We start from the raw sequence: 16,700 nt of genomic DNA, 5'->3' as shown, positions 1-16,700 counted from the left end.
CGATGGGGTTTCTAAAAATTTTATGTTTTCTAATTCTTTTTTCCCAAGAACCAATGCTCGCGCGCTAACATATTTTCTTAAAATTAAGTAATGACTATTTATGGGCTATGAAGAAAACTTTTACCTAACACTCATTCATAATAATATTTTAAGTCACCAATCTCACTGTAGTAATCAATAATTTTGCAAATGTAGATAACAAACAATTCTATCAATTTGATAACAATGGGGAGATATCAATGTCCCTTATAGAGCGGAAAATCAAAATAACATTTTAGCAAAATACGTTTTGTAAAAATATAATATAAAATAGCTAAACATAGAACAGAGAAAAAAATCCGAGATTTTTCTTCTTCTTCCTTTCTATAAGCAATTCTGCTTGTTCATTGATTGGTGACTTCTTATCTCTTGTAGCCTTTGCGTTGTGGCTGTGTCGGGTCTTGTTTCTGAGGCATATGTCATTATTGGCCTTACACTGGCTTTATAAATTCTTGATTTCATCTCAGTGTTAATGTGTCTGTTTCGCCATATAGTGTTATTAAGGCATCCTGCCAGTCTATTTGCTTTTTGTACTTGATCTCTCACTTCTTTGTCCAGGTCTCCATAGCTAGACAGTGTAATTCCCAGGCATTTTATTTCCATTACTTGTTCAATACTGATGCCATCAATTTCTATTTTACATCTGGTTGGTTCTTTGCTGACTACTATTGTTTTAATTTTCTGAGATGAGATTGTTATATTAAATTCTTTTGCTCTTATGTTAAATCTGTTGACCAGTCTTTGCAGACTATCTTCATCTTGGACTATCAATATTGCGTCGTCTGCGTAACAAAGTCTTTTGATTTCTTTGTTTCCCATTCTGTATCCTCTTCCTTTGTTAACGTTTTTGATAATTTCATCCATGACCAAATTGAAGAGCATGGGGCTCAATGAATCACCTTGTCTTATTCCGCTGCCTATTTCTATAGGTTATGTAAGTTGTCTATCTATTCTGACTTCCATTTTGTTGTTTTGGTAGATGTTTTTGATAGTTTTTATAATATTTAGGGGAACTTCTCTATTATACAGAAGATGGATCACATCTTTGAGTCTTACTCTGTCAAACGCTTTCTTTAGGTTAATCGGACACAAAAATTCTGGTCTATTATACTCTAGTGATTTCTCAGTAACTTTCTTTATAACGAATATTGCATCTTTACACGATCTTCCACTACGAAAACCCTCTTGTTCATCTGCTAAACTTATCCTCTGATTTATTAGCACTTGTAAAATTTTAGTTGTAAGTTTTAGCGTAGTATTTAACAAGTTTCTACCTCTGTAGTTTTCTGGCTGTTTTTATCTCCTTTTTTGAATAGTAGAATTAGTTGGCTCGTTCCCCATTCTTCCGGTATTTTATTGTGTTTTATAATTCTATTAATTATTGTTGTTAATTGTTCTGTCATTGTGTCACTTTCTGTGATATATGTATTGTATGTACCCGAGCTCAAAATTAAAAATCGAAGGCCAAAAAAAGACCTGATGGTGAAGGGTGAAACAACTTCTCTTTGAGGGAAATTTTTAGGAATTTTAATTCAGTAATCTTGGCTCTAGTAAGATTCAGTAATTTCGTTAAATTCTATTCAATATTTTGGCACTTTCTTAGTACTGACCTAACTAGTTTATTATCGTGATATATTCTAAAGTACTGTAGGAAGAACTTTTTGGCATCGATCTTTCTCCCGATCCTTTCTCCTTCCAATACAAAAACTATATGATCTCTGGTCCTTGAAGATCATAGCTTCAGTCTTCTCGGCCGACAGTATGAGGTCCCTGTTTCCCATACACGTTTTCATTTTGTTGAGATATGGGTTCGCTCTATGCATGTTGTACCAGTTTTCGTTGTGCTCCACCAGCACCACCAGGTCATCTGCATACGCTATTGTCTGTAATACTATCGTACTAGTAAAAGTTCAAACAGAAACAACTGAACCGAGACACATTACAACTGTTTTCTCTCATATTAACACGAACATTTTCTCACACAAAATGAAAAGCTTACTAAAGCGCAAAGAAACAACTAAACTTTAAGATTGAAAAGCAAATGACAGAATAAGTGATCAAATTTAAATATCTGGGAATAAACTTATCGAACGACAATAACATCGAAGAGTAAGTAAGGAAACAGGTGGCAAAGGAAAGCAGAGGCGCTGGATGCCTTAACGACACAATATAGAGAAACAAGGCTGGCTTACGATATTAACCTCGCGAAAACAGAGTACCTATCGTCAAGGTAAGAAGACATAGAAGATCTACAGATTGACGACAACGTAACAATCAAAGGAAAGGATAAATTCAAATACTTGGATTTATAATCAAGAAAAAGGCAACAACAGAGGAAGAAATTAAGCAAAGATTACTACAAACAAGAACAGCAATCCGGCAACTTAACTCAGTATGGTGGGATAGACACCTAAATATGAAGATAAAAACACAGATTTATAAAACATTAGTCCGAAGTATTATGACATATGGGGCTGAAAATCGGATTATAAACAAGAAAAACAGCAGTAAGATAGTAGCAACAGAGATGGAATGCCTGCGAAGATGCTGCAGGGTAACAAGAATGGATAGGAGAAGTAATGACGAAATAAAGCAAAGAACATCAATAGAAACAGACATATTAACATATATAGAACAAAAGACTAAAGTGGTATGGACATTTAAGAAGAACTAGCGACAGCAGATGGATAAAGAGGAAGACCCCGAAGATCCTGGAGGAACGAAGTAGACGACGCCATGAGTAAGAGAGGCCTAAACGATGGAGAATGTTACAACAGAGAGAGATGAAAACGGTTGAGCGAGGGAAGGCAGTGAATACTGTAGAATCCCTGAATATATATAATAACTGAAAAAACACTACTAGATAAAACAAGGAGTAATGAGATTATGCAGAATTAAAAACATTATTGAATGGGCGCAAGGAAGAAAAAGAGAATGGAACAGCCATATCAGTCGAATGGCAGAGAACAGATTAGTTAGAATAGCCCAGGATAGGTCCCTAATTGGAAGAAAAAGCACAGGTCGTATAGGAAGAACCAGTATACCAGTTTTATACAATTGGATGGATCTGGATCTACGCAAGCTAGGTACACTAATGAACCAAAGCCTGCAAAAATCACTTCCAAGAAGGAGACCAAAAGAGAATTTATACAGAGGCAATACACTGAGTATCCAAGAGACTAATTGAAACCTGTATCTTTTGTTTTGCCTAGGAAAAACTGATCTGCGTAGACCACCAGGAAAAGTGCTTAAACTTACAATAAGAAAGTTGGTGGCTTTTACCTAGAGTACAAGATTTCTTGTTGAAGGTTAATGAAAGGAGAAGATTTCACGACCAAGTGACAAAGACAAATATCTCCTCAACTGACGTAAGAATGAGAATCTCTCACATAAAAAGAATTTTTAAGTGACCAGTTTCACGTGAGTGTACAGCTGTTATTATGTTATATATATTTTCCAGCTTCTTCTCGTTATAAAATTAAAAACAAACAGTTGATTATTAAATTGTCTCCCACATTTAACATGCGAAAGTGATTTGTTTTGATTAACGATGCAGATTTTCATAACATTATTTTAAAAGTCTTTGTGGCAATGCCCCTGACTTTTAAACAATCACAAGGATGTTTATAATTGGCGGCGGTGTTACCATTACAAGATATAATTGTTACATCCTACACCAGTACAATCAGGAACGCGTTCAACAGGAAATATTCGTGTCTTATATGTTATGATTCAGTTAAAATGATTCAATTAAAATTTGGAATGAAGTTGTAATTGGTATATAGATTGTTACACTGCTTTAAAATAACATTATTTTTAAACACCAACTTGATTATAATACTTTAACAGAATGACAACTATAAACTTCAAAAACTCAATTACAACTTGTTATCCAAACTGACAACAACATATGTTTATATGCATTTTCTGACGTTCCAAACGTTAATATTATAGCCATAGCTATATCTCGGCAATGCAAAGGGCAACAGGCCAAAGCGCAAAACTAATGAAAAAAATCGAGATATCGGCCAAAACAGATGAAACTAGAAAAGTGAACCTCAGGGAATTTATTTATTGTTGAAGTTCTATGCTAATTATATATTGTTGAAGTTGAAGAAACAATTTGTTGCTGCAACCACTTCCGGGAAACAATGATTATGCTAACTCTATCTATGGTAAAACAAACGTCCAGTGCGCATGCGCTTGTTGATTCTACAAAGTCTAAAAGCTATCACTATGGATATGAAATAGAAATTTATGCAAATGAAGTAGTGGATATATTTAAAAAGAAAAACCAAAGATTATTTCTGTAATGCGTTAATTTTTTTATTTAGTTTGTACTGTCCCTTCTTCTTCCTTCTTGTATGTAGGCTTTAAAGCCTATTTCTTCTTCAATATTAGCCCCCTAAATTGTTTAAATTATCGCACCTTCTTTTTCTTGGATTGTCAATACTTTTTCGTCCATTTGGTGACTTATCTCGTATCCTATCCTCTGCCATTCTACTAATGTGTTCGTTCCACTCCTGTTTCCGTTTTGTCACCCATCCATTTATGTCTTCTATATTGCATGCTCTTCTTATGTTTTCGTTTCTCTCCCTATCCAACAGACTTTTCCCTGATATTCGTCGAAGTATTTTCATCTCTGTTGTTTCTAGTAGTCGTCTCGTTTTAGATGTGTCAGGTTTTGTCTCCGCCGTGTATGTTAATATAGGTCTAATTGCTGCTTTATAGATTCTTGTTTTTGTGTCTTGTTTTAGGTGTTTGTTTTTCCAGATTGTGTCATTAAGAGATCCCGCCGCTTTACTTGCTTTTAAGCTTTTTTGTCGTACTTCTTCAACATCTCCGTAACTAGTTATATCTATTCCCACAAATCTAAACCTTGCTTCCTGCTTTATTATTTTCCCATCAATTTCGATTTTACATCTTAGTGGGTATTTAGATGTCATACATATGGTTTTTTCTGCTGATATTATCATATTGTATTTTTTGGCTGTTGTATTGAAGATGTGTGTTAATCTTTGGAGCTCGTCTTCTGTCTCGGCGATTAATGCGACGTCGTCTGCATAACAGAATATTTAGATTTCTTTGTTCCCCATTCTGTAACCATGACCTTTACTTACTGCTTGTATTATTTCGTCCATTATTATATTAAAGAGAAGTGGGCTTAACGAGTCACCCTGTCTGACTGTACTGGTATACACTGTGTAAGTTTTATTTATCATTGCCTGTATTCAATTAAGGAATTAGATGTTTTCGATGGTTTGTATAATATTTATTGGTATGTTTCTTTTATACAGAAGGTGTAAAACGTCTTCGACTTGGATGCGATCGAAAGCCTTTGTAAGGTCTATAAAACATAGATATGCTGGTTTATTGTACTCGATGGCCTTTCTGTGATTTGTCTTACTACAAATACGGCGTCTACGCAGGATCTGAATCCTTGTTGTTCATCTGATAAAGTTGTTAGTTTATTGATTTTGTTGGTTAGGACTTTTGTCGTAAGCTTAAGTGCGGTGTTCAGTAGATTTATACCTTTTTCATTGTTGGGGTCTTCTTTATCTACTTTCTTGAACATTGGTATCATTATGCTGAAGTTGGTTTTATCATCTCTAGTCTTTTTTATTTAAGAAGGTTGGTTATGAAGTTGGTTTTATCATCTTTCTCCTCCGTGTTTTAGAAGCTCGTTGGTTATTCAGTCTGGTCCTGATGACTATTTATACTTCTATTTTTAAGTGAATTTATGGCTATCCCTACTTCCTGAAAACTGATTTCTATTTCGTGTCTTAATTCAGGTACTTTATTGTGTTGATTATTATTTTCCTTTCCTTTAAACAGTTCGTCAGGTATCTTTCCCATTCGTTTGTTGGTATGTTATTGTATAACTTTAATTTTGCCATTTCTCTCCGTTGGTTTCTTATGAATCTTCATATTTGTTTTTGTGTACCGTAGAAATCGCTTTCCATACTTTTTGTAAACTGTTCTCAGTGTTAATTTTTTGTTCTTCTTACCAACTGTTTTGTTTCATTTCATATTCTTCCAAAGGTGTCTCGGGATTCTGGAGTATTTGATGTTTTGTACCTCGTGTAGGCCTCTCGTTTCTCTTTACATTTCTCTTTTATTTCTTTTCTGAACCATGGTGTATTGTTGTTGTTTCTTTTGTTCAGTATGACTTTGCGTTTTCCTATAGCTTTTGCTGCTTCTTTAATGTTGTTTTTAATTTTTGTGCCTGCTCACGTTTATATCTTCGATGTCGTCTATTTGTTTCAGCTGTATCTTTTGTGCTAGTCTCCTTTGGTACATTTCTCTTGTAGAGTCGTACCACAGTGATTCTACATTGAATTTTTCCTCGGTGATTTCCTGTAGAAAATTTTTTTGGTGTTATTTTCATTCTTATACTGTCCCACTGCTCAAAAAAGGAATCCACAATTCCTTCCAGGAGATACATCGGTGAAAGGAGTGGAAAAATAAAAACAAAAGAAACGCGATAAAACTCAAATCGTGCGGCCACACACTACGTGGAGTAGTAAACGCAGTCCCATACGTATTTCTTAATAAAATAAAATGAACTAACTGAAATAAAATAAAATAAAATCGAGTATCGAATTGAATCTAATTGAATCAAATCGAATCACATCGATTATCGAATCGATCGATAATCGATTCCATAATAGATTCGATAATCGAATCAAATATTGAATCGAATCTAATTAAATATCGAATCGAATTGAATAGAGTTTCAGAGCTTTGAAAACAGCCGATTTCACGTTTTTGAAAATTTCAAACATTTATTATAACTCGAGAACGAAAAACTTTCAGAAAACTTACAGAAGACATTGTTTTGTTCAGAGTGACTCAAAAAACCTTTGTCCCAGACAAAAAAGTTAATTTTTGAAATTTGAAATTTTTTTTAAACAAAATCTTAGGGTTTTCGCTAGTGCCTTTGTGAATTTAACTCGGGATGTATTTCCATTATTTTTGAAACAATTAGATATAACAAATGCCTAATCATGTCTAATATTTGATAAACAATAGCCATTGGACAACGTCGAGCTGTAAATGGTGCACTTCTCATCTAGTGCATCAACGCCTCCTATTTTTGAATTATAGAATATTATTTCAGGTTTGTTACTCTCAACATCGGTAGCAAGACAGTGATGCGTAGGGGAAGTGAGGATTACAGCCTTGTTTCTCTTAAGAATATATTAAACTACCGTTTTATGTTTAGAAAATCCATTTAATGCAGAACCAACTTGTTTTTGTTTGTTTGCCTTAAATTCTGAGGTATTTCCCTTTTTGATTTCTTATGGTTCAGACATAGGTAAGGCCTCTGGACTATAACTCTTTCACTAGCTTAAGAAAAGAAAACCAATTATCTTCAGTAATGTTCCTATTACTGTCAAATAGAGGTTTTGATAGACGAATTACCGATTGTGTGGGTTTGGTTAAGTTTTTTTGTGAATTTGAAAGACCAATTCCATCCGAACCTTTTCCGGTATATATAATATATAGTCATTATAGGCAAATAAATTGAATCTAGCATCAGTTTTACGCCATATTTTTGTGGCTTATTTGGTATGTACATCCGGAACTTACACCGGCCTCTAAACCCGATTAACATCTCACCAATGCATGCATTTTTCCTAATGGTAAATACATCTTGACAATTTTCAAAAATGTCATTAATATGAGCCGCTGGTGTTTCTTTCAGTCTTTCTTTCCTAGATGTAGCATCATCAAACCTCAAGCAATTTATCAAAACACTAAATCGTTTTCCGCATATAACAGTCCTAAAAATCTCTCTTTCTTTATAGTAGGTATATATTAGTAGGCCCATCAAAGCTCGTATTTCAGTACTATTCTAGTACTGAAGTAGTATCTTTCAAATCTGTTCGTGTTTCTACAGCAAACCTTCGAATTTCTACAATCTTTATATTTGTAAACTGCACTATACTATTTATCATAGCTTCAGAGATGACAAGGTTCCATATATCTTCTGGAGTGGCTTCATCTCCTAGAGTACGAGTAGGACTTTTTAATCCTGGTGCGGTTATGACTATATTATATTTACACATTTACCGCCCATTTCTGTCGATCTTTCCCAGAATAGTACTTTTTTCCAATTTCATCCTCATTCTCTTGGTCTAATTCTTCATCAATATTTTCATCTTTTGAAAAAGATTGTTCATTATCATCAGTTTTACTTAAAGGTCGATATTCATGTTCTTCGATATCATATCCATCTCCTATATCAGACAAGGCATGTTCATTCTCATTATACCATCTTAAAACAGTACTTTAAAAATTATTGTCTAATGGATTAACTTTTTTTGATGTACTAACAACCAAATCCATCTAAAAATAACAGGTTTTACACAAAAATCTTTAATTTTATAACAATTACAAAACTTACAAAACAGTGAGGTGGAGTTACTGAGACTCTATTGCTTGATATACTGATTGCTATACTGAGATTTTTAACTTGCTTGAATGTGTTCACAGAACCCTAGCAGGGCCTAGCTGAATACCAATAACTACCAATAGTGACTTGAAGGTACTCAAATGATTTTTGGTCGCAGTAAAAGGAGAATTTTAGACATTTAAGTGTGTCTAATATTACATAAAAAATATTCAGTATTTTTTAAAAAAATTTAAAAAGAAAAAACAGGATGATCTATTTAAAATAACAAAGTTCAGTATATTTACAGAAAAAACGGAAAACCTAAAGAGCTATAAATACTAGCATAACATTGGACGTATACCTCGCAATTTTGAAGAAATATATCATTTTGTTGTCCTCTCTATGAAATTTTCTCTTTCCTTTACTATTTCTTGGACTTAACTTGGTCACCATTAGTGTGATCTTTCCTATGGGATTTCCAAGTATTTCAAGTGTACTATCTTTAATAGTATCTATCCATACAACTCTCTAAGTTAGATTAGGATTATATTTCGTCTTCTAATTCATTTTTTCTTTTATCCTGCTTACAAATTCTTTCTCGCCTTACAATGCGTGTGTGAAAAATTTAATGTTTTACTAAGGAATTACGTCATGAACATTAGACAAGGTCTACAACGAACATAATTTATGGTCAGCTTTTATACCAACTACTCTGTATAAATATGTTTGATTTTCTGAATTAATATGAAGCCTGTTTACATTTTTATGTAAATTTTAAACATACACGTCATACACAATAATAACTAAATACATTTTTCATATTTCTGATTTTACTGTAGTAAATACGGTATTTTATCGACAATAATAAATAACTATGTAGCTTATTGGTAATTTGTACAAATTCTGTTAGTCACAAATTGGACAACTACAAATGTAATATCCTTGTTTGGTTTTGTTTATTGCCACTTTGTTTAGGATTTTGTTTAAAAAAATTTTCAAATTTCAAAAATTAAATTTTTTGCCCTAGACAATGTTTTTTTGAGTCACTCCGAACAACACAAGGTCTTCTGTAACTTTTCTAAAAGTTGTTCGTTCTCGAGTTATAATAAATGTTTGAAATTTTGAAAAACGTGAAATCGGCTGTTTTCAAAGCCTGAAACTGACAGCCTTTTATGAGGAAACGATTTGAAAATCCTAGAATTAGCTAAGATATAAGAAACTTGATAAGAAGAATACTTGCAGTCGAAGAACCAGTAGAATTTCCACACAAAGAAAAATTAGAGATTCGGAAATATTGTTATTTATGCCCATCTAAACTTCATAGAAAGACACATTTTACTTATGCTATGATTGTAAGAAGTCTATCATGTAGTAAGATAATATATATGTACAAAATGTGCTCCTATGTCGTTTAAAATTAGTGTAGTTCACCTGTTGTCAGAATTTTTTTTACGGAATAAATTTGTTTATTTTTGCATAAAAATTAATGATTAGTATTCCCTTAAACCGAATAGATATTCTAAACTTCGCAAAAAAAAACACTTTTTTTAATTGATGAAGTTGTGGAGGCTTGTTATAATAAGAAGAAATTTCAGTACTATTGTAAAATAAAGATATTTTAATAAAATCCGTAAACTAATTTTCGAAACCAAATTCAGATTTTTGCTTTAAGCTGTGCCTTCTAAGAATTGCAAGGCAAAACACACGTTGATAAAGATGTTAATAGAGATATGGGGAATCTAAAAATTGCATTCCACAACATATCTCCTCAACTAAGCCAAAATCCTAGTTAAGATTTGATTTTACGTACAGTGCGTCTGTGTATCCGCTTATACGTATTTCGCCCTAAAAGGACTCTTCAGAACGGCTATTCACAGTCGCTCTGAACTTGAAAATAAATCTCTTCTGTCTTAGGAAGCAACCCTAACAAGGCTTCGTATGGACGCAAATAGCGACATCTGATATTAAAATCCGTAAACTAATTTTCGAAACCAAATTCAGATTTTTGCTTCTGATTTTTATCAACATCTGTTTTGCCTTGCAATTCTTAGAAGGCACAGATTAAAGCAAAAATCTGAATTTGGTTTCGAAAATTAGTTTACGGATGTTAATATCAGATGTCGCTATTTGCGTCCATACGAAGCCATGTTAGAGTTGCTTCCTAAGACAGAAGAGATTTATTTTCACGTTCAGAACGACTGTAAATAGCCGTTCTGAAGAGCCCTTTTAGGGCGAAATACGTATAAGCGGATACACAGACGCACTGTACGTGAAATCAAATCTTAACTGTTTTTTTCCTTGTATTTTAATAACTTTTTTTTATATAATACTATATATACCTAGGAGCGAAAAGTTCGTCCAGTTGTAACTTATTTCAGTGAATTTTTTTCAAATATCTAAATCTTTTCTTTTCTTTTTTAAAAAGGAGGCCGTGGGACTCCGCATCGCGCTCAATATAACTGAAATTGCACCTCACCGGTTACGGGTTTAAATATTTAATAAAAAAAAATCGAAAAAATGTAGTGTTGTGCGTGCAAATCGAATCACCGTGAAATTATTTCATTTACAATTATGATGATGAATCTGTTGGATATCACAGAGCTTGCTACAAATTGTTTGATATAATTGCTCGATGACAATTTGTAAATTTACTTTAATTTGTAATTTTTCTTCTATTTTGACAATGTACAACAATTTATACATTAAGTAATTAATATTAATTAATGCAATATTTAATATTTATTTAATCATATTCTAAGATACAGATAATTTTATTTATAGTATCATGAAACAGATGAATGCCATTTTTTTATTTATAGTTTCATTAATCTTTTTAATACAATACTTGATATTTAATTACTATTTAAATGGGAATAAGCCACAATTAAAGGTTAAAATACGTTTATTTTCGGAAATTTCCTAAGTGGAAATTGAAACGTCAATAAACGTATTTTAACCTTTAATTGTGGCTTATTCCCATTTAAATAGTAATTAATTTAAAATGCCACAAGAAAATAGCTTCAGAACTTGATATTTATTTAAATTATTTTTACTTATAATATTTCGAAACAGATGATTTTTGAATAACTGCAGATTACGAGATTATAATTTATTACAAACGATAATGTAGGTCTGTAACCTCTGTAAAAATTACTTTTTCTTATCAGATTTTAGTTATATCCCAATATATGTCAGAGACTTAGTTTTGAGTATAAGAAACCAGTTCACTAAAGGTTCTTGCGAAGATGAATTGGCAATAATCTCAATTTTGGTTTCGAAAACTAAGAAATCTTCGGATTTTGACGTTTTGGTTTTGCCTTAAATAAATTTTTTAAAACTTAAAAAAACATTTTTGCGCCAATTTTCTACTGGCTCCCGATTTATAACTGATAGATATTATAGAGAATTCATGATTGTTGAAAAACGTATCTGCTGTATGTTCAATTCTTGGAATTCCAACTCCGTTTCACGTAACCAAAAATAAAAAAACGTAACCATAGTTAGGCTTATCCGAAACAAAATTAATAATAATATACTCAAAAAAGATATCAAAAATTTCTGACTGATGACGAAAGATGTTGGAGTTTATTTTATAACTTATTTATATTGTTCTCATAAGATATTTGGAAACGCTGAGTTGATACAAATTACAATAACAATTATTCTGTAAGAATAGATCATTTTAAGAAGAATTATTATGATTCAAATGTCAATACTAAATACAGCACTACGTTCATAAATAACTAACAAAGAAAATAAATATTTACTTTAACGCTGGAAATTTCGTCGTTATAAGGTTATTTTGCGTCACACTCAAAAAGAAAACATCGTCACAATTTTAATATCAAATTTTTTTTCATAGATAGCGATTCTCGGCAAGCACTTAAAAATAATTAAAACAAATATTAGTCATTTAATTAATGTTTACAATGAATTTTTAATTTGTTTGAGAATTATGTATCAAAGGGATGAGACTCGGAAGTGTTTTTAATATTTTTTACAGAAATTAAAATATTCGAGGCATATAAAATATGCCAAAAGTAGGAATTTTTATACAAATGCCAAAGGCAAATAAATTAAACCTTTGGTTTTCTTATTAAAAAGATTTTAATGCAACAAATTTGTAAATTGTAATGTACTAATTGATTAAATAAACATACTATATCAGCAAAATCTAGACTCTGATGGTGATTTATCATTTTTGTTAAATGTAAAATGATAAAACTCTTCAAGCACACCTACAGAAACTTTTTAAAAACTAGAATCAGTCATAATTATAAACGACACTAAATACAGATTACTGAAAATAATCCTTCAAGGCAAAGTATTTGGAAAGCGAGAAATTGGGAGAAGAAGAATATCATGGTTAAAAAACCTGAGGAAATTGTTCTCCACAACAACAACTAATCTATTTAAAGCATCAGTTAATAAAATAATTATAGCCAGAATACATACAAGGAAATTGCATAGAGGAAACCTGTGAGAAAATAAAAATAGCTATAGTCGAGGCTGACGAAGTAGTCGCAAGTAAAATAAAAAGAAATCACAAAAACGAGTGAATGACGGATGAGATACTTGATCTAATGGAGCAACGCAGACAGTACAAAATACATCAGAATCAACAGGAATACAAACGATACGATAAGGGCAAGAATTAAAAACGCAAAGCAAAGCTGGATGAAAGAACGTTGTGAAGAATTGGAATCACTACAAGAAAAGGGAGACAGCTTTGGACTACATAAAAAGGTCAAAGAAATTTCGAGTATATACCAGAAACACCATGAGACTCGCCTGAAGAATGATCAAGGACACTACGTTCATACCCAGGAAGAACTAGCTAAAATCTGGGCAAACTATGCTTCGTCCCTCTTTGCGGATAATAGACCGAATCTGCCAACTACTAAACTATCCACGGAAAATTTATCCGGCCCTCCCATTATTCGCGCCGAGGTGGAGTACGCTATAAAAGTAGCAAAACTAGGCAAGACCCCTGGACCGGATGGAATTACTACGGAAGCCATAAAAATATTGGAAGATGATAACATCGACATGCTGGTAACAATTTACAATGTCATATATAACACTGGCCACATTCCAACGGATTGGCTTTATTCAACCTTTATAATGATCTCTAAATCACAAAGAGCGACAAAATTCAAAGACCACAGACTGATAAGTTTAATGAGCCATTTGATTAACGTGTTTCTTCGCATCCTTCACACAAGAATCTTCAGAAAGCTGGAGGATCTAAGCGGTGAGACACAATTTGGTTTCAAGAGCGGACTGGGTACACGTGAAGCAGCTTTCTGCTTGAATACGCTTGTACAAAACTGCATGGATCAACGAAAGGATATAGTCATAACATTCCTCGATTATGAAAAAGCGTTTGACACCGTAAAACATGACGCAATGATAAAAATGCTACACAACGCTAACATTGACAAAAAAAGACATAGAGTTATCCAGAATCTCTATTGGAATCAAAAAGCACGAGTGAGACTGAACAACTCAACCAACACAGAAGAATTAGAAATTTTAAGAGGGGTGCGACAGGGGTGTATTTTGTCTCCTATGCTCTTCAATCTCTATGTGGAGAACATTTTTGCAGAGGCACTGGAAGGCTCTGAGTGTGGAATAAAGGTAAACGGGTTCCCGATAAATAACATTCGTTACGCCACAGGTAAATAAAAATTTATTTCATCCTTCGTTAATAGATGGCGTGATAAACCTATAGTAACATTATTGCATAGATCTAATTTGTCTTAGCATCTACTTGGCATAATGACAAGTCACATCAAAATGGCGAACATGAGGGGAACAAGCGATTCGGATATTTCTGTGAGTTTTACGATTCAAGTAAGAAAAATATTGAAGTTAAGTCGACGTTTGATGACAGTGACCGTGATCCTGACTATGTACAATCTAGAAGTGACTCAAGTGATGAAAATACAGCGGTATGTAATTTTTTTGTTAACTGTGGCTTGTCACATTATTGCCATTCAAGATTAAAGTATGATTTTAGTGGCTTGTGACATGGCTTGTTATATTATTGCATTTTGTTGTAGGATAATGAACAAGATCCGTCAAGAAAAAGGACAAAACCAAACACACCCGACAAAACTTCACAATTCGATGGAGACAAAAAATGAACACTGTTATTCAAGATCAAAAAGAAAAATTCGACGAAATTTATTGCAACCGTGTGTAAGCGACAAAACGAAAAAAAAAAATGTGCCTGGTCGAGAATTGGGACCGCCTTGTAGCTGCACTAAGAAGTGTAGAAAAAAGCTTCAGGTCTACGAAAACAATATTTTTAACGAGTTTTGAAACGTTGGTTCATGGGAGTTACAAAATAGCTACTTATTTGGATGTATAGATATTGTTAAGAAGAGAATGTCCTACCCAAAGAAGCAAACACATTAAGAATCGCATAGGAAGAGCAATGCAGTCTACTCCATTATGTTAATGGTGAAACTACACGTGTCTGTAAAACAGAATTTTTAAATATCCATGGACTTCAAGCTTCTAAGGGCAAAGTAAATAACATTGTCGCAAGAAGATAGAAGAAAATCTAGTGCCAGAAAGAGACAACAGAGGAAAGCATACAAACCATGTGAACAAAATATCTGATTCGAAAATACTAAGTGTTAAAAACCACATACATTTGATTCCAAAGTATCAAAATCACTACAGTCGACAAGAGAACATGAATAAAGTTTACCTGGACCATAACATGAGTATAGCTAGTCTCTATTAGGATCGATATCTCCCTTGGTGTAAAGAAGCGGGAACTGAACCAGTTAAGGAGCATATTAAAGTAAGATATTCTGTATCGAGTCCAAATAGAGTCAACAAAATCAGAAAAAAAAAGATTATAGCGAATCAACAAGACTTAACTTGCACAAGTGTAAGGCTTAGGGAATGCAACAATTACTGAAGAGCGAAACAGCCCGGTTCAAAATTGAAAAGAAGACATGTGTTATATCGTTTGACTTGCAGCAAGCGTTACCGATTCCCAAATTAACCACTGTTCCTGCATTTTATTGCAGGAAAATATGGATGTATAATCTAGGAATCCATGATTGTACGAAAGACGCTGGTCATATGGTTGTCTAGACGGAAAACGTTGCAAAAAGAGGAAGCGATGAAATTGCATCAATACTCATAAAATTTCTGAGCTCAAAGGTAGGTGAAGTAGAACATCTCGTTTTCTTCACGGATAATTGTCCCGGGCAAACCAAAAATGGCTTTTAATGTCTTTATGGTTAAAGCTAGTGAAGGAACAAAAGTTTAAGTCTATTACACCCAATTTTTAGTCAGCGGACACACTCACCTTCCCTCTGACAGGAATTTTGCTCTTATAGAAAAACGATATAGAAAGTATGCTCCGCTTGTGTACTCTTCTGAGAAGTGGCATAAAATTATAAAAGAATCTAATTAAAAGAAGCCCTTCAACTTAGCTGTTATTCAAGCAGGAAGATTTCCTACAACCAGTCTTAGAGAACATTAAAAAGAGAATTCGCAGTGATGACCAGAAATCTTTGGATTTTTCCAATGTTTTTTCCTTTTTATTCAAGAGTGATAACAGAACAGCATTTTACGTTAACATTCTGTTTGTTCAAGAGTGATAACAGAAAAGCATTTTACGTTAAGCATTCTGTGAATGGTACCTACAACCCCGTTACTGTTGTCAAGAAGCGACGTCCAAATGTGCTTTCTGTATCGATTAACAACAGAAGTATATTGAGCTCAAAAGAAACTCGAAAATGTGAGACCATTATTACCCTACATAGCTTCCGTGTATCATCACTTCTACAATAGTTTACGAGAGGATGTCAGCCCTGATGTTGCTGATGAGCTGGTTGATTAAATAAGATTTTGGGTACTTATTATTAATGTAATAATGTAACAAGCCACAATTTTTTTAAATAAAGACTGTTTTTTCTCAAGTTTGGAGTAATTTTATTAATATTGTTGTAACTATAGTTCCATAGGGCATGATCCATGCATATCTAAACTAAAACAACAAAAATTGTTACTGGATTTTATAATATTATTTTTAACATTCAAAGTCAAATATCTCACTTTTACCTTTTTGAGGCTTGTCATTGTTTCACAAGCCTTTCAATTACTTTTCTTGACTGCAAAACATTACATATGCATTTTTACAATATATACCACGAAGTAACCCAAATTAAAAAAAAAACATCAATTTTCGTTGATTAGAACAGGAGATATTGCGACTTTTATAAATTTTAATTTA

The 16,700-nt window shown here is 33.0% G+C and overlaps 1 protein-coding gene across 5 annotated transcripts in view; it reads right to left on the bottom strand.

Moving 5' to 3' along the window:
* ena (ENAH actin regulator enabled) overlaps positions 1 to 16,700 on the bottom strand; it is a 206,059-nt gene that overhangs the window by 106,921 nt on the left and 82,438 nt on the right. The window lies entirely within an intron of this gene.

Source organism: Diabrotica undecimpunctata, chromosome 9, assembly GCF_040954645.1.
Source record: "Diabrotica undecimpunctata isolate CICGRU chromosome 9, icDiaUnde3, whole genome shotgun sequence".
NCBI lineage: Eukaryota > Metazoa > Arthropoda > Insecta > Coleoptera > Chrysomelidae > Diabrotica > Diabrotica undecimpunctata.
Note: the sequence above shows the minus strand (reverse complement) of the source record. Positions and strands in the feature narration are given on the sequence as shown.